Source organism: Sapajus apella, unplaced genomic scaffold (genome assembly GCF_009761245.1).
Source record: "Sapajus apella isolate SASKATOON/1434 unplaced genomic scaffold, GSC_monkey_1.0 scaffold25, whole genome shotgun sequence".
Lineage (NCBI taxonomy): Eukaryota > Metazoa > Chordata > Mammalia > Primates > Cebidae > Sapajus > Sapajus apella.
Genome location: NW_022436965.1, coordinates 919,575 through 940,103, shown reverse-complemented (window position 1 = coordinate 940,103; position 20,529 = coordinate 919,575). Strand labels below are relative to the sequence as shown.

Below are 20,529 nucleotides of genomic sequence, written 5' to 3'. Positions count from 1 at the left end.
AGGTTTGCCTTTTTCCATTAGCATGTAAGCAGCATGTAGGAAGGAATTTCCCTGCTTTATTTACTACTGCGTGCTCAGCATTTAATAAAGGATGTGGTTGACATTCAAAAAATTAATGAAAGAAGCATGCAATAAGGTGATACATGAATATAGAATCTCTATAAATATGTGTTAGTGTAATATATCTAACATATCTGTAACAATCTTCTAGCAAGGCTTTCGATCTTAATTTTATTCTTGCTCATCTTTAATTTCTGTGAAATTTGCAGATTTAAGTTTACATTTTGTATCTGTGCAGCACTTTATAATACTTTCATTATGACAGCTGCACTAGGCATAATGCTGTTTGCAACACAGTGAGGATCACTATCTGGAATATGTAATGTTTAAATGTGACTGAACTGGAATATATAATTTAGCAACATAGTAAAAAATGTGTATGAGCTTGGCATTAAAAATGACAATAAAATATTATTGCCAAGCAGACTGTTAGAACACTTGGAGACTTCTTGAGTGTGTGCTAGAAAGAAAATGCTTTACTAATACCCAGTTCATGAACTTTACTACAAAAAAAAAAAAGAGAGAGAGAGAAAGAAATGACAACTAGATCACATCATGGTACCACAATTTGATTGTAATATAAAAACCTGGAGGATGTGAGATATGAGAAATAAAATAATACGCTTCCTACTGAGTATTCAAATCTGTTTTAAACGGAAAGTGAACCCATAAAATTCCATTTTAATTTCTTCCAACCGTTTTAGCTGGAGAAAAGCTGTGCTGTCGATTGAATATGCTGAAATTAGTCACGGCATCGACTAAGATATAAAACAAGTAATCTGGAAACACCCATTATTGAAAGACAGCTTTAAACATTGAAAAGTAAGATGTGTATGACTTTTCAATTATTATCATTAGCATTGACTCTATGCAGCTAAGATATTCACACGGAAAAAAAAACAAAAAACAAACAAACAAAAAACAAACAAAAAAACACCTCACAATGTTGAATAGCCACTAATATGTTTCTGCATACATATCAAAACTACCTAATATTTATAGACACATCTACTTGTTTTAATGTATTTCAGTGCATGAAGGTTTCAGCAGAAGTTCCAGACTTTAGAATTAGAAAAATCTAGGGGCTCTGAATTACTTAATATATCTGAAATAATTTACGAAGCCTTTGTTATAAAACAACAAATTGGCCACTGCATAATATTAGTATTACTTAAGGCATATTGATTAATTATATACTATAATTTTTAAAGGACATATTTTTATTGGTCAAAAAATATTCATTAAGCATTGACTCTATTATAGGAAATGCCACAGATTATAGGGAAGGTAAATTTTGTAAATAAGTATATTATGCATGAGTATTTTAAGTACTGTATTTATAAAAGAGGAATAAGCGTAGTTCCACACAAGATAGCTACTATATATGAGTTCCTGGCAGCCTCTTCTAAACCTACACTTGAGACTGAAGAAAGAATGAATTATATGGTTATAAACTTGCAGCAAACGCCATTAGAAAATCAATGGTCTGAGAAACCTTGGAGAAAAAAAAAGAGAATAAAAGACCAATGACAAGGAAAACCAAAACCAATTGAAATGGGTTGGATGAGAGTCGTGCATTATGTTCTTTAGTTTCTCATACATTACCCTGGATATATCAGTACCTGTCCTGTCATTACTATAAGTTAATTATCATGATTGTTTTAAAATATATTCACAAATTCCTTGATGCTCATACCTTCAAGCAGCAGAGTCTAATTCCTTTACCTTGAGTATGACTGAACTTAGTCACTGACTGTGGACAAATACAATAACATGCAAGTAATCATGTATGACCTTAAAGACTCGGTCATGCAAAGTACTGAAGCTTTCTCCCCTTCGAATTCTTCACTCTGGGGAAGTTAGTTGTCATGTCATCAGAAGAAACAAGTAGCCTACAGATTAGATCAGGGAATTATAGTACCTGCCAAGAGCCAGCGAGGACCTGAGGCCTTTTGCCAACAGCCATATGAGTCATCTGGGAAGCCAATCCCTCCGCCTCCTACTGTCCTTCTGTCTATAGCCGAATAAGCTACGCTAAGCCAAACCCACCATTCTAACACGTTCTTAAATTTCTTAGACAGAGACCCTGAGAAACTAAAACTTAGACCTATAAGTTAAGGAGTAGTATTCTATTTCAAAATAAGTAACTAATAGAGTTCTCCTTTGCTTATTGAAATAGGAGCTCTCCTTAAATGATGCACATGTGACCAAACATGGTAATTTATGATGCACAGATACTATCCTAATTTATTTTGTTCTTGGTTTAACATATCTATTTTCAAAAAACATTTTAAATATTGAATATGTTTTACTATTTGCATCTTTTATTTTAGAACATATATGTATTATCTTGGATTAACCAAGATACATACAACTTATATATTTTATACAACCCCCACCTCCCAGGTTCAAGTGATTCTCCTGTCCTAGCCTCTCAAGTAGCTGGGATTACAGGCCAGCACCACAGCCTCCAGGGTTCAAGCAATTCTCTGGTCTCAACCTCTCGAGTAGCTAGGACTATAGGCAAGCACCACGACACCTGGCTAATTTTTATAATTTTAGCAGAGTCAGGGTTTCATCATGCTGGTCTCAAACTCCTGACCTCAGGAGATCCATCCATCTTGGCCTCCCAAAGTGCTAGGATTTCAGGTGTGAGTCACTGTGCCTGGCCTGAAATACTTTTAGATTTACAGAAAAAAAGTTGCAATGTAATGCAGAGTTTTCATATACCCTGTACATAGTTTCCTTTAACGTTAACACAATACTTAAATATCATATACAAACACACACACCCCCCACATATCACAATTGAAAAATATGGGTACATTATTAATTGAATTGTAGACTGTTTGATGTCTACTAGTTCTTTTACTATTGCTCCTTTTTTCTTGCTATTCAAAAATATAATCCACATTGCATTTAGTAATCATGTGTGTAGTACCTCCAATCTATGACAGTATTTTAAAATTAAATTAAATGTTTTATCTTGCTCTCGTGTTTTATAATCTTGATGTGCTTAAAGAGAACTGGTGAGATTTACTGTGTAGTTTCTCTCAATTTGGATTTCTCTGACGTTGTTTCAAAATTATATTGGGGTAAGTGATATTTGGAGAGAATTCCATAGATATAAAATGTCATTCTCAACATATCATATCTAAGCCTGCATAATATTAGCATAATTTTTTACTGGTGATATTAACATTGATCACGTGGTTAAGGTGGTGACTGCCAAAATTATTTGCTGAAATATTTTTTTGTTTCCATGTTCTATTTTTTTTTTTTCTTTTTTGAGACAGAGTCTCACTTTGTTGCCAGGCACCAGGATGGAGTGCAGTGGCACAATCTCGGCTCACTGCAACCTCTGACTCCTGGGTTCAAGCAATTCTCCTGCCTCAGCCTCCCGAGTAGCTGGGACTACAGGCATACACCACCACGCCCAGCTAATTTTTGTATTTTTAGTAGAGACGGGGTTTCACCATGTTGGCCAGGATAGTCTCGATCTCTTTACCTTGTGATCCACCCACCTCGGCCTCCCAAAGTGCTGGGATTACAGGCTTGAGCCACCGCGCCTGGCCTCCATGTTCTTTCTATTATAAGTGAGTTGCTAAGTCCAGCCCACTCTCAAGAGGAGAAGCATTAAGCTATATCTCGAAAGATGGGGGAGTATTTAAAAGTTGGAGTCATGTATTAAAACCTCCATAAAATTAATGAATATTATGGGAGAGACACTTTGAGGATATGCAAATGTTCCATTTCTGCTTAAAGTTTTACCAACAGATTTTAGCATACATCAGTGATCTTGCTGCTTGCAGTATTATTACTGTACTGTTCTAGTGGTGAATAGTATTTCTCTCATTCCATTTACATTTATTAATTGGATTCTTTTTTTTTTTTTTTTTGAGATGGAGCCTCCCAGGCTGGAGTGCAGTGGTAGAATCTCCGCTCACTGCAACCTCCACCTCCCAGGTTCAGGCTAGTCTCCTGCCTCAGCCTCCCGAGTAGCTGGGATTACAGATGTGTGTTACCACACCCAGCTAGCTAATTTTTGTATGTTTAGTAGTAACAGGGTTTTGTCCTGTTGGCCAGACTGATCTAGGACTCCTGACCTCAAGTGATCCACCCACCTCAGGTTCCCAAAGTGCTGGGATTACAGGCATGAGCCACTGCCCTCGGCCTTTATTTGGATTCTTAAGTGAGGAAAATTTGCCCTTTATCATATTTACTTATGCAATATTTTTTATAATAGTGAAAGCCTTTATATTATTCCTTGTGTTACAATTGAGTGTCATGTTTATTTACATGTCATCAGACTTTTCCAGCTGCAAATATTGAGCCTTCTATCAAGTTAACTCTTTGTCCTTATGACATACACTCCCCCTCCAACTTTCTTACTTTTTGGCCTTGCAATATACCTTAGACTCATTTAGTTTTTCTTCAATCTCAGCTCGAGAATCAACCATTTCTCCAAGGAGCCCTAATCACTTTTACTGAAAAACGGTATTTAGAAACAAAGATCTAGACACTGAATGTGATCATCATTATTGGTGTACTACTCCTAGGCCCTCTCAGAGGACAGGGCTAGAAAAAGCATGCATGAATATTAAGCTCCGTATAAACACATACCTAAAATTGTTTCTGAGTGATTATATGTATACATGAACACAGGCATTTTTCAATATATTCACACATATATACACATATTAATTATATGTGTATATACTTAATACATTCTATATACACATATATAGTTTCTGTATATAAAAAGCATATATACATTTAATATACTAAACGATCAAAATTATTTAATGTAGTAATGTCTTGAAATCAGGTAATATGAGTTCTCCAACTTTGTTCTCATTTCTCAGAGTTGTTTTAGCTATTCTAGTTCCTTTCCAACTCATAAAAAATTTAAATTGACATTATTAATATCTATTAAAATACATGCTAGGTTTTCAGTTGAGATTGCATTGAATTTACAGATCTTGGTGAGAATAATCACATCTTAGCAACATTGATTCTTCTAATGCAATAAACAGTAGGTATCTTCTGTTGTTTATAATGTTACTAATTTCTTCAGTGTTTTTAGTTTTCAGCATTTAAGTCCTGAACATGTTTTATTAGGTTTAATTGAAGTATCTAAATACTTCAATTTTTCTGGTGTTACATAAATGTTATTTTTAATATCCAGTTCCAGTTCTTTATTTCTAGTATAAAATAATCCAAATGATTTTTGTATGGTAACCTTTTATCCTATGATCTTGCTAGACTTATTCTAAGGCTTTTTGTTTGTTTTGTCTATTTTTTAAGATTTTCTAAGTATACAATATATTGTTTGTGAAAGAGACAGCTTTGCTTCCTTCTTTCTAGGTGGCTTTTTTTTTTAAATTTTGCTTTCCTTACTGCATTGGCTAAATACACTGTTAAATAGGAGTAGTGGAAAAGTTGTTGCCTGTTCTTTCCAAGGAAGTAAGAACATACTCCTTGTTAGGGGGATGGCATTCAGCCTCTTACTAATAAATCCGATATCAGCAGTCTATTTTTCAGTCTTTGTAAATTCTCCCTTGTACTCCTTGTTTGCTGAGAGATTTTTTATCATAAATGATTGTTGAATTTAGTTGAACATTTTTCTGCATACCTTGACATCACCTGATTTTTAAAAAATTTAATATATTTACATGGTAAACTACCTGATAAAGTTTTGAATGTTGAACTAGCCAGGTAGCTCTCGGATAAGCTCCATGATCATGATTTATTATTATGCTATACTACTAGCTTTAGGTGCTCATATTTTGTTGATGATTCTTGTATCTTTGATCATGTGTTATGAGTCTAGATGTTTAAGAATTTTTGTAGTATCTTTGTTTTATTAGAGTAATCCTGGCTTCAGAAAATGAGCTGGAAAGTGCTTTCTTCCTTCTATTTTCTGGAAGACATTGAGTAGGATTATTTTTTTCTTAAACTTTTAGTAGAATACACAACTGAATCTTCCAGATGTGTGTTTCCTTTTTTATAAAAATAAAAAAAACTTTTAAACCACAAATTCAACATTAGAGGACTATTTATCAGTATATTCTTGAGAGAATTGGTTAGGTAGCTTATTCCAAGGAATTCCTTTTTTTTTTTTTTAATCTAAGCTATCAAATTATGATCATTATACTTCTTATAGAATCCTTTTTTTTTTTTTTTGAGATGAGTCATGCTTTGTCCCCCAGGCTGGAGCACTGTGTAGCAATCTAGGCTCACTGCAACCACAGTCTCCCAAGTTCAAGCGATTCTTCTGATTCTGCCTCCTGAGTAGCTAGAATTACAGGTGCATGTCACCATGTCCAACTAATTTTTGCATTTTTAGTAAAGAGGGGTTTCACCATGTTGGTCAGTCTGGTCTCAAACTCTTGGCCTCGTGATCTACTTGCCTTGACCTCCCAAAGTGCTGGGATTAGAGGCGTGAGCCATGGTGCCCCACCAGAACCCCCTTTTAACCCTGTAATACTTTGGTATCAGTAGTTACAGTCCCTCTTTCATTTTCAATGTAGGTAATTTGTGTCCCCTCCTTTTTTCTTTGTTAGCGTAACTAGAGACTTACTAATTTAACCGAACTTTGAAGGGACCAGTTTTTATTCTCTTGCTCTTTCCACTTTTCTTTAGTTTCACTTATTTCTGTTTTATTTACAGTTTTATTTCCTTCTGTTCAAGTTATGTGTGATTTGTTTTTCTCTCTAACATTTTTTAAAATTATAATCTAGGTTCTGGGGTACATGTGCAGATCATGCAGGATTGTTGCATAGGTACATACATGGCAAGGTGGTTTGCTGCCTTCATCCCCCCATCACTTATATCTGATATTTCTCCCATCATTATCCCTCCCCACCCCACCAACCCCCACTGTCCCTCCCCTAGCCATCCCCACAACTGACTGCAATGTGTGATGCTCCCTTCCCTGAGTCCATGTGTTCTCATTGTTCAACACCCACCTATGAGTGATAACATATGGTGTTTGGTTTTCTGTTCATGTGAGAATGATGGTTTCCAGATTCATCCATGTCCCTATGAAGGATACAAACCCATCATTTTGTACGGCTGTGTAGTATTCCATGGTGTATATGTGCCACATTTTCTTTAACCAGTCTATCGATGAGGGACATTTGGGTTGGTTCCAGGTCTTTGCTACTGTAAGCAGTGACACAATGAACATGCGTGTGCATGTGGCTTTATAATAGAACAATTTATAATTCTTTGGGTATATACTCAGTAATGGAATTGCTGGGTCAAATGGTATTTCTATTTCTAGGTCCCTGAGGAATTGCCACCTTGTCTTCCGCAATGGTTGAACTAATTTATACTCCCACCAACAGTGTAAAAGTGTTCCTATTTCTCCACATCCTCTCCAGCATCTGTTGTCTCCAGATTTTTCAATGATCGCCATTCTAACTGGCGTGAGATGATATCTCAATGTGGTTTTGATTTACATTTCTCTAATGACCAGTGATGATGGGGATTTTTTCATGTTTGTTGGCCTCATCGATGTCTTCTTTTGTAAAGTGTCTGTTCATCTCCTTTACCCACTTTTGAATGGGCTTGTTTGTTTTTTTTCTTGTAAATCTCCTTTAGCTCTTTGTAGATTCTGGGTATTAGCCTTTTGTCAGATGGGTAGATTGCAAAAAGTTTTTCCTATTCTGTTGGTTGATGGATCACTCTAATGATTGTTGCCTTTGCTGTACAGAAGCTCTGGAGTTTAATGAGATCCCATTTGTCTAGTTTGGCTTTTGTCGCCATTGCTTTTAGTGCTTTATCCATGAAGTCCTTGCCTATGCCTATGTCCTGCATGGTTTTGCTTAGGTTTTCTTCTAGGGTTTTTATGGTGTTAGGCCTTATGTTTAGATCTTTAATCCATCTGTTTAGTGTAAGGTGTCAGGAATGGGTCCAGTTTCTGCTTTCTGCACACTGCTAGCCAGTTTTCCCAACACCATTTATTAAACAGGGAATCCTTTCCCCATTGCTTGTTTTTGTCAGGTTTGTCAAAGATCAGATGGTTGTAGATGCATGGTGTTGCTTCTGAGGCCTCTGTTCTGTTCCATTGGTCTATGTCTCCGTTTTGGTACCAGTATTTTATTTTTTTAATAAATATGGAAGCAAGTCTGATTCAACATTTGATAACCAATCAAGTTATTTCACCACATTAAAAAAGTACATAAGAAAATCCAAAATCGAATTTTGAAAACTAGAATGACCATAATGTTTCAGGGAAAGAAAATAACAATACACATTTTATTCACTTTCAATTTTAAGAGTCAGAAGAAATCTAAAGACATCAAGAACATCAAAGTGGGCCCATGTTGTTCCAAATAAGCAGGAAATTTATGTTTTAGACTTTAGGTGCATTCTCCTTTAGAAAGAGACTCATAAATAATACAGGAGACATTCTAAAATATAAGTGAACAAGTACTGTGACAGATTCTCCCACTAACATAAATTTTTTACTGATTTTAAAATTAAATACATTAATACATTCCTAAAATATCTAGAGATAAGGACTTTCTAAAAGTAAAACATATTATTATTAATTTAAATTTTAAATATGTAAAATAAGATATAAAATTATAAATACAGCTAATATATATTTAATACATATAAAAATAAATTTTACAGCTGGGTGCTATGCCTCACGCCTGTAATCCCACCACATTGGGAGGCCGAGGTGGGTGGATCACCTGAGGTCAGGAGTTTGAGACCAGCCTGGCTAGCATGATGAAATCCCATTTCTACTAAAAATATAAAAAAATTAGACGGGAATGGTTGTGTGTGCCTGTGATCCCAGCTACTCAGGAGGCTGAGATAAGATAATTGCTTGAACCTGGAGGGAGAGGTTGCACTGAGCCAAAATCATGCCATTGCACTCCGGCTTGGGCAACAAGAGCAAGACTCCATCTCAAAATAAATAAATGAATAAATAAATAAATAAATAAATTTTACAAAATACATTTAAAACTTAAATACATTTAAAAAGTTTACCGAAAGATAGTTTTAAAATTCTAAAATATATGGGCAGAAATATATCATTGCTGGTAAATGGGAGACTCTATGAATCAATATATCAATGTACCTCCAAATGTTTCATAGTTTTAATATATTTCATTAAAAATGCCCACGTTTTATGGAGATTTATAGTTTATTTCAAAATATCTGTGAACAAAAATACTATGAACAGCCAGTGGCTGAAATATAAGGCCAACCAGTAGTATTTAGCCTACTAGATATAAAGAATCATTATAAATCTATTATAATTAAAACAGACAAGTAAGATGAATAAGCAGGTCTATAAGAAACACAATAAAGAAGTCAACTTAGGAAAATGGTATGACACATAAGATGAAATAAATACTGCTGGGGAAGTCATATATTCATAGGAAAACTTTAAAAAAGGATATCTAACTATTTTAGTGCTACATATATGTATGCATGTATTTATACACTCATATATTAACAAAGGAAACAAATGTTTACTAAGATGTGGAGGAAGTTGAAATCTTTTATTGATTAAAATGTAAGGTGGTGCAGCCACTGGAAAATAGTATGGAAGTTCCTTAAAAAAATTAAACTACCATATGATCTAGCAATTATTTATCTAAAATAATTGAAGTCAGTACCTCATAGAAATACCTGCACCATTATGTTCATTGTAGCAGTTGGATGTTTGGATTATATCTCTATCTTGGCATATGAAAAGCTTGACTATCCAAAATATAGAAATAATCCAAATATCCATCAAAAGATGAATGGATAAAGCAGATATGTTATATACATGCAATGGAATTGTATTTATTCTTTAAAAAGAAGGTAATCCTACCATTTGTGACAACATGGGTGAACCCAGAAGACACTGTGCTAAGGGAAATAAGTCAGACACAGAAGGACAAATACTGCATGATTTCTCTTATATAAGGTATCTAAAATAATCAAACTCATAAAAGCAGAAGGGTGGCTTCCAGGGTTTGGAGAAGGGGGAATAAATAGTTGTCACTCAGTGACAATAAAGTTTCAGTGATGTAAGGGGAATAAGTTCTAGAGATTTGCTGAAAAACATCATGACTATGTATTTAACAGTATGGTGTCATTCATTTAAAGATCTGTAAAGAGAATAGATCTCATGTTAAGTGCTGTGATGAATACACACACACAAACACACACACACACACACAAAGAAACACAAGGAAACAACTTTTGGACATGATGGATATGCTTATTACCTTGATTGTGGCAATGATATTGTGAGTATATGCATAAGGCCAGGCTCACCAAATTGTATATATTAATTGTGTGCAATGTTTTTGTATATTAATTATATATCCATAAGCTATTAAAAATGGAATTGAATTTTAAAAATTACCCAGATAAAGACAACTTTGAAAAGCAAAATTTTAAAACTTTACTGGTTTTACATATCTTATAACTCAGAGAAACAAGTGATTTCTTAAATAAAACATTTAAATATGTCACTGGAAGGACAACTTTGAAAGATTCAGTTACATTAAAATTTAAAAAAATTATATTCCAAATGACTACATATAAAAAGCACATTTCCTTCAAATGGAGGAACAATATTTGAAACTATATAACTAATAGAAATTAAGATACTTATATATATTATTCATCTCTCTATTTAGCTATCTATAACTATCTTTATCTAAAGAACTTCTACTGGCTGGGTGCAGTGGCTCATGCCTGAAATTCCAGCACTTTGGGAGGCCGAGGGGTGTGGATAATTAGGTCAGGAGTTCGAGACCAGCCTGACCAACATGGAGAAATCCCGACTCTACTAAAAATACAAAAAATTAGCCAGATGTGGTGACATATGCCTATAATCCCAGCTACTGGGGAGGCTGAGGCAGGAGAATCCCTTGAAGCCAGGAGGCAGAGGTTGTGGAGAGCCAAGATCCCACTATTGCACTCTAGCCTGGGCGACAAAGTGAGACTCCATCTTAAAAAAAAAAAAAAAAAAAAATTCTACAAATTAAGTAAAATAAACTGTCGTGAGAAACAGTAGAATTTATATAGTTATTTATAGAAGAGGAAATATGAGTAGATCATAGTGTGTGCCTACCTTCTAGGACAGAAATTGCCAAATGTGCTCCCACTCCGCCCCTGTATCATTTCTACCCTTTGTACTTTTTGCAATGGAATCACCAAAGTCAGAGTCTTACCAGAATCATGATTATTCATCTGGAACCCCTAGTCATTCTTTTATCAATTTATAGTCATAAAACCAAATAATCTTGACAAGCGGATGTGAACAGAAGTACCACAAGCAATTTATGGGTCAATTTGTTGAAATAGAAGTTCTATGGATTTTTGTTGTTGTTCTTTATGTTTTATTTTAACTTTCCCTAGAACTGAAATTAACATGTCATGTCAACTATGTTCAAGAAAAATCCCTATGAGATGATGGGGTCAGAAGTAAAAAATAATGTTAGGATGCATGGATGACTTCATGGAACAGAAAAACCTTCCTTCCCCAGACTAGCCATCGATGCGGTGAAAGTTTGGCAGAAAAAAAATTAATTTTTATCTTGTTTGAACCACTTAATAACCTTGTTACAACACCATACCTTAACTAATAATCAGAATGGAGTTATTGAAGTTAACTAAAAGATTTTGGTTGCCGTGACAATCACTTTCATTGAGGTACCAAAGGAGGCAGACAACATAACTACAAAGCCTGCATAAAAGTCCAAATACTGGCCTTCCTTTTTAGCTCTTTGTTGCTTTAACAAAGTAATACAGGTCAGATTAATAGGCTGGAGCAGAGATGGAGGTCATACTGAAAAGGCTTTCTCAGAGTACAGTTGCAATCTAAATTTACTTAGAATACACTAACTTGGAGCCTTGTGGGGCCGTAAATGCCAACTACTTCTATGTTCTGAGCAACAGTCAATGAGATTATGAAGCCTACACATCATTGTACTTGGACATAAAATACCCACCAACCCAGGTGCAAAGATCAGATTATGCATACTGTCTGTTCACCCAGCCTACTATTTCAGATGCCCTTGAGGTAGCTGCCATTAAATGAGTATAGATGTCAGTAAATAAGTCATCCAAGCTGAAGAACTACTCTAGGTAGATGTTTGATTATATTGTTGTTTCTTTCACATGTATCTGAATAGAAACAGATAAATCCGAAACCTCTTGGGTTTTTGATGAAATTTTCTTATCCAAACACCTTAGCTTCCAAGATTGATGGTTGAATCCTCAGACAAACCTAAGCCTAAAACCCTGAACCAATAGGGGACTGGCAATTAAACTCTACCACAGCAAGAAAGAAACATTCTGCAAAGTTTATTTTAGATGTGGGAACAGTGGACAAGAGAGATCCTGTCATGCAGGTTCCTATAAAGAAGTTACTCCAACATTGAGAAAAGTAGGTCTCGTAATACCTATCCAGGAAGATTTTGTTATCTAAGACTCCGTTATGTACCCTTTCCCCTCTTTTGACAATTGAGTTGTTACTTCAGTTACTCTACACGGGAGGGCAGAGGGTGGTTAGAGTGGATATCTTTGTCTTTTGATTTCTTGATTACCAAACTATGAGGATTTATATTCAAACCTTTGGGTAACATTATACATCCAAAGAGAACAACATGAGCAAAGCAGCAGGAATTTGGTGGAAAGGAATAGGAAACAAGATAATAATGAAATAAAGAATATATGATGCCAGTCGTGTAAGATCCCACTCTCAGCTGATATTGAATACATGTATACGTACCATGTCAATTCAGAATGCCAGAGATAAATTTATCTTAAAGAGTCAAAAGCACCAAAATACTTCTGTAAACATACAAATGTTTAGAATCAATTGCAATCTTGCTATTCCAATTATAGCTACTTCAACTGAATCTAGGCAGTTTGCACTCTCATAGCTGTCGGGATGCAGTAGGTACTTTAATTTCTAAGTTTGTATACCATCGTTGTGTAATGAGATGTACATCATATGTGGGGTTGGAGGACCATGGTGCAAGTCCCAATTCTGTTACCTACTAATGCGTGAATGAACTTGGGCAAGTTAACCTCTCTAAAATAAATTACTGCATCAAAATAATGGGATAATGATACTACCTTTCTTCTTAGACTTACTGTAAGGATTACTTAATCTAAATTCCTTGGCATATCTTTCACATGAAAAACACTATTTGCTAGAGATCTCCTTTGAAAAAGGCAGATCATTTCATAGTCTTGCTCCCACTTGGCAATTTGCCAAGCAACAGCATTGAAAATTCCTACCAAATGCAAGTGTTTAAATCTATAACATTTTTTAAATTGAGAATACAAGGGCCCTTAATGAGGTTGAAGTCGTAATAAACAAAAGTTTGATTTTCATGGCACTCATTATACCTTCTGTTAATTGCTGATTCATAAATACCAGCCAAATACCCTGTTGAAAAAGTACAGTTTATAACTTACAAAAAGGGACACCACCACCCTGAAAGAGTTTTAGTAGCCTATAGGAGAGAGAAGGTCAAATACTCCATCCATACACATTCACACACACTTAAGTCACTGAATATTACTTAATGAAAATGTAATGTAACCAAAATGTAATGTTTCATTTTTCCATTGCTCTCATCCTTCACACAAATATACTTTGGATCATGAAACAGTTAAAAAATTCAATGGTATATCTCTTGAATTTCTATTCTAACTATTACAATTCTACATTCTGGGAAATATACGCATGAAAAAATGGACTCTGTGGAACAATAAAACAATTCATTATTCTTTTTCTCTTTCAATCTATTATATAGTTTATTAACAAAATAAAGCAAAGCTTTAAAGAAAAACAAAAATAAAATATTTGAAGGTAATATTTTGTAGCAAATACATTATAGAATTCAGAATAATTTTATTGCTTTACTCTTCAATGTACATATGACCTTGTTATTTTATATTTAAAATATATATATGCATGTGTCCCTGCTATTGACCAAGAGAAAACCAAAACCAAAAGCAAAATCAACTTTGAATTTTGCAGCATTATAAAGTTTGTCTTACACGTGATCCTTTCTAAAGGCAGAGGATTTAGCTGCCTTAATTGGCAACTTCAGGCTCTGGTGACTTGTCTAATCTACACTTAGTTTCCCACGGATCACATTCTGAGGCGTCTCATCAATCACGCCCCCAACATGTTTTCTTTATTTTAACGTGTCCAACTTACTTGTTAGTTTATTTTTAAAAGCCCTTTTATCTCACCTGTTTCAGAAAAAGCTTCTAGAAGAGCTATCAAGCTATTTAATGAATTTGTTACTTTCCATGAAGTCACTCTATATCCACCTGACTGATGTTGAAATGACTGACTGCTTCTCTCAGTGTTGAAAACTGAAATGCCAAGATCTAAGGTAAGCTCTACTTATGCCATAGTGTATTGGCACTTGTCACCTCCAGCTTGTTTCTCTCCAGGAAGTTGGCAGAGTATTATCAGATAAATCTCTTCCTATAATTTCACAGAAACTGAGCTTTATCATTAGCCAGGATACACTGAATTTGTAGGAAAAAAAATCAATATATAGGCTTAAGTTGTCTCAGTTATTGTGACTGCTACATGCTTTGGATTTTGTGCACTTAAATCAAGATATGACTGTTTATATTGTCTTTTTTGTGGAATTCTTATTTTACCTTTCAAGTAAAATTGTAATAAAAATTGTAACTCTTATTGGAGGTAAGTGAACTTTCTAGGATTGAAAAAATATTATACTCTAGCCACCTGTAAAATTTAAAGTAGAATTTAGTTCCATCTTTTAAATAAAATCTTTCATGCATTAAAATTCATAACTGATATTATGTTATATAATATCAGATATATAGCATGAAAGTGCAATGGTTACAAAGAGCTAACAATTCATTAATCATTGGCCAGTCAGGGGTAATACTTATTAAATAAAAAATAACATAATGATTAATACAAAATAATAATAATTATCTGACACTTTAATATTCTTAAATTACTTGAAATATAGCTTAAATTTATTTTCTTACACTGCAGATTTAAGGCATACAAGTTTCAGGTGCTTGTAAACATCTCAGATTTAGCAAACTCTATGATTTAGCCAATATAATAACCTATGTAAATAAATAAGTTATAACATTTGGATATGTCATATCAAAAAATTACAGAAGAGAATAAAATTGAGTAGAAATCACATCCAAAGTCTAATAGAAAATGATTTGTCATTTTGGGATTCTCTAAATTAAAAATAAATATATGTGATTCCTTACATTGAAAATAAACTGAGTCTGTAATTAAACTGACATAATTTATTCTAGGATACAAAATCATCAGTGAAGGCTAGAGTTTGAAATAAGTATTAATCAGAGTGCCAAATCCAAAGTAAAATAAAGTATTGCACAGGCATTTAGAAAGAAAATTCATAGAAATTAGAGGGAAAAAAGAACAATCTCTTCAATAAACAAATGTGTAAATAGACTGACCACCAAAACTCAGTGACAGAGTTAACGGACAATTGAAGATTTGAGCAAAAGTAATATGACCCTAAAATTGTCTTTGAATCTAAATTGGCTTTGATTAGAAAGACAAAAGGAAGATTGTACGAAAGTTATAAGGAATATGGAGCATTTTATCTATTAATTCTCCTGTATTCTTCTAAATTGCACATCTGTGTGCGCTCACACACACACACACACACACACACACACACACACACACAAAAGGAGCTAGTACCATTCCTTCTGAAACTATTCCAAACTATACAAAAGGAGGGAATCCTCCTTAACTCATTTTATGAGACCAACATCACCCTGATACCAAAACCTGGCAGAGACACAACTAAAAAAAAATTTCAGGCCAATATCTATGATGAACATTGTTACAAAAATCTTTAATAAAATACTGGCAAACCAAATGCAGCAGGACATCAAAAAACTTATCCATCACAATCAAGTAGGCTTCATCCCTTGGAGGCAGGGCTGGTTCAACACAGGCAGATCTAAAAGCATAACGTGTCACATAATAGAAGCAAAGACAAAAACCACGTGATTATCTCAAAGATGCAGAGAAGGCCTTTGACAAAATTCAATAGCCCTTTATGATAAAAACTCTTAATAAACTAGATATCGATGGAACATATCCCAAAATAATAAAAGCTATTTATGACAAACCCACAGCCAATAGCATACCAAATGGGCAAAAAAACTGGAAGCATTCCCTTTGAAAACTGGCATTAGACAAGACTGCCCACTCTCACCATTTCTATTCAACACAGTATTGGAAATTCTAGCCAGAGCAATCAGGCAAGAAAAAGAAATAAGAGTATTCAATTAGAAAAGAAGTCAAATTGTCTCTATTTGAAGATGACATGATTATATATTTTGGAGACTCCATCATCTCAGCCCAAAATCTCCTTAACCTGATAAGCAACCTCAGCAAAGTCTCAGGATACAAAGTCAATGTGCAAAAATCACAAACATTCCTGAACACCAATAACAGACAAACAGCAAAATCATGAACAAACTCCCATTCACAATTGCTACAAAGAGAACAAAATACCTAGGAATACAACTAACAAGGGACATAAAGGACCTCTTCAAGGAGAACTACAAACTACTGCTCAAGGAAATAAGGGACGACACAAACAGATGGAAAAACATTCCATGCTCATGGTTAGGAACAATCATTATTGTGAAAATGGCCATACTGCCAAAAGTAATTTACAAATTCAATGCTACCCCCATCAAGATGCCCTTAACCTTCTTAACAGAACCGGAAAAAACCACCTTAAACTTCATATGAAAACAAAAAAGAGCCCGCATAGCCAAGACAATCCTAAGCAAAAAGAACAAAGCTGAAAGCATCATGCTACCTGACTTCAAACCATACTATAATGCTAATGTAATCAAAACAGCATGGTACTGGTACCAAAACTGGTACCAGCATGGTTCTGGTACCAGAACAGAGGTCTCTGTTCTGTTCCATTGGTGTATATCTCTGTTACAGAACTAATGCCACACATCTACAACCATCTGATCTTTGACAAACTGGACAAAAACAAGCAATGGGAAAAGGATTCCCTGTTTAATAAATGGTGTTGGGAAAATTGGCTAGCCATGTGCAGAAAGTTAAAACTCCACCCATTCCTTACACCTTATACAAAAATCAACTCCAGATGAATTAAAGATTTAAACACATTTAAACATAAGACCTAACACCATGAAAACTCTAGAAGAAAACTTAGGCAATACCATTCAGGACATGGGCATAGGCAAGGGCTTCATGACTAAAACACCAAAAACAATGACAACAAAAGCCAAAATAGACAAATGGGATCTAATTAAATTTAAGAGCTTCTGCACAGCAAAAGAAACAGTCATTAGAGTGAACTGGCCGCCAACAGAATGGGAAAAAAAATTTTGCAATCTACCCATCTGACAAGGGGCTAATATCCAGAATCTACAAAGAACTAAAACAGATTTACAAGAAAAAAACAACCAACCTCATCAAAAAGTGGGTGAAAGATATGAGCAGACACTTTTTAAAAAAAGACATTAATGAGGCCAACAAACATGAAAAAATACTCATCATCACTGGTCATTAGAGAAATGCAAATCAAAACCACGCTGAGATACCATCTCACTCCAGTTAGAATAGCAATCATTAAAAAATCTCGAGACAACTGATGCCGGAGAAGATGTGAAGAAATAGGAACACTTTTACACTGTTGGTGGGACTGTAAGTTAGTTCAACCATTATGGAAGACAGTGTAATGATTCTTCAGGGATCTAGAAATAGAAATAGCATTTGACCCAGCAATCCCATTACTGGGTATATACCCAAAGGATATAAATTGTTCTATTATAAATACACATGCACACATATGTTCATTGTGGCACTGTTTATAATAGTAAAGACTTGGAACCACCCAAATGCCCATCAACAATAGGCTGTATAAAGAAAATGTGGCACATATACACCATGGAACACTGTGCAACCATAAAAACGGATGAGTTAATGTCCCTTACAGAGACATGAATGAATCTGGAAACCATCATTCTCAGCAAACTGATACAAGAACAGATAACCAAACACAGCATGTTCTCACTCATAAATGGGTGTTGAACAATGAGAACACATGGACACAGGGAAGGGAACATTACACACTGGGGTGTTTTGGGGGGGTTGGGGAGGAATAACAGGGGGTGGGAAGATTAGGGAGGGGTAACATTAGGAGAAGTATCTAATGTAGGTGAGAGGGGGATGTAGGCAGCAAACCACATGGCATGTGTTTGCTTATGTAACAATCCTCCTAGATCTGCACTTGTACCCCAAAACTTAAAGTAAAATAAAAAAAATAATAATTTCAAAAATAAATAAAATGCTTCCAATGAAGCAAATAAAAATAGTAAATGGAAGTCACTGGTAGGATAAGATCTGTGCTTACTTATTTTACATTGTAAAGTAGAAATGTGGTTTACATCTTGTATGTAGTTTAAAAATAATTACTATTTTAATCATTTTACCACAATATCTTCTAGAAAAAATGTTATTTTATTAATTCCCCAGATAAATACCTGAGCTCACATCTCACAAACCATGACACATCTGTACCTTCATTGTTTTCAGGATTCCCAGTGTAACCTGCTGGATGGGAGATAACCTAGTAAATGTTATAATGTAATTCTCAGAATCATTATTTTTCCAAATACGAGGAGTTTAGTAGTGAAAAATAAAAAATAAGCAAATGTAGTGAATACATTTCCTTGGTATAGGGAAAAAGGATAAACATGTCCTGGTACATGGAAAAGAGTTCCCCAGGGAAAAGGTACACGCCTTCAAACTGGCACTGTCATAGAAGGCCCTAAAGAAACCGTTTGGGCCTTTGGCAGCCTAACTTTATCTGCTGAGAAAGAGTCTAAATATGAATTTGGAAGCAATTCTAGTAATTTCAATTTCTTCACTGATGACTTCCTTATTTACCTTCTTCTGTAACTTAGTAGGAGAATCTGAGGCCGTAGGTATAAATTCAAATTCTGGCCATATACTTAGGACAACCTAAAACAAGTGCTAGCAAATTGTTTTGGAATTAACTAATTTTATAAGTGAATACCCTTATTGGTTGGCAAATTTTTCACAAGAAAAAACATTTTAGAAACTGTTTTGTTGTTGTTTTGTTTTAAAAATCTGAATCATCATATTCAACACACACTTCACATAGTAAAGAAAATTATCCATTTTATATAAATGCAATTTAATTTTTCAGTCCTATTAAAAGATATAATATAAACATAGGACAAAGTTAAATGAGACTTAATCCTGAAAACATATCAGGCTTAACTCATAAGGACAAATATTGTTGTGGAAATAATCAAGAAATTCTAGGAAAAAAATAATAGATGGCTCTTTAGAATCATATTGTTCAAATAACAAATGACCACATTTTAGAAAGAACCATGGATCCAGACAGGTCATATTAGGATTGTAAGCCCAAAAGTATCTGAGACAGGTCTCAATCAATTTAGAAATTTATTTTGCCAAGGTTAAGGGCATGCCCAGAAGGGAAAAAAAAAAAAAAATCAGAGAAGCAGTCTGAGGTCTTCGCCTTTCTCTAAAGATGAATTTGAGGGCTTCAATATTTAAGAGGGAAAATGGGCTGGAGGGGAAAGAGTCGGGGTATTGTAATCCACAAGTTACAAGATCAAAGAAGCAAATAGGGAAATAGTCAGCTCATGTTCACTCAGTAAATCAGCACTTTACATAAGATGAACAGAGAGTAGCTACCTTTGGGGATACTTAACTTTTTATCTGTAGGTATCTGCTTAGGAACAAAAAGAAAGTTGCAGCAAAACTCAGTTTTCACCTTATTTTTTTTCCTTTTGGAATAGTGAATTGGAGTCCTTAATTTTTAGTTTTCTTTCTCAGGATAATATTACAAAACAACCAACCAACCAAAAAAAATTATGTGGTTTCTTTAGGTTAAAGGAAAGCAGATCTTTTCATGCTTAGGGTTATTATATCTAAATAAAAACTAAAAATAATGCTAAATATTCTATCTTTAATAAACTGAAAACCTAAAGACAGTTTGCTGTTAAATTGTAACTCTGCTCATTAATGCATTTTGACTCATTTAAGCTTTTTTGTTTATTTTGTTAGGATGTTCTTTCTCACCCATTTAGAAATGACTATATGTGTTTATAGTGTTTGAAAAAGTATAGTGAGTCTTCTGAAAGTATATTGTATATTTGTCCTACAAATATACAGTTTAAATATCCAGTTTAAATTATACATATTTCAAATTCACATAGCCACAAGATATTTGTGTTAAACTCCATATGATAAATTGTTAACTAGTAATCTTTGTATTTTAAAAAAAAAATCTTGAATATTTATTCCTGAATATATTACCCTTTTCTTTCTTTTTTTTAAATTGTACTTTAGGTTCTGGGGTACATGTGCAGATCATGCAGGATTGT

At 34.3% G+C, this 20,529-nt stretch overlaps 1 long non-coding RNA gene across 3 annotated transcripts in view; it reads right to left on the bottom strand.

Annotated features, from left to right (window-relative positions):
* Nucleotides 1-20,529, bottom strand: part of LOC116559990 — an 86,240-nt gene that overhangs the window by 6,623 nt on the left and 59,088 nt on the right. The window contains exon 3 of one of the 3 annotated variants that reach the window (XR_004272722.1): nt 18,631-18,700. The exons of 1 other annotated variant lie outside the window; for it this stretch is intronic. This is a non-coding gene — a long non-coding RNA (uncharacterized LOC116559990). The remainder of the gene's footprint in view (nt 1-18,630; nt 18,701-20,529) is intronic. One more of the 3 variants, XR_004272723.1, reaches the window with a different exon arrangement.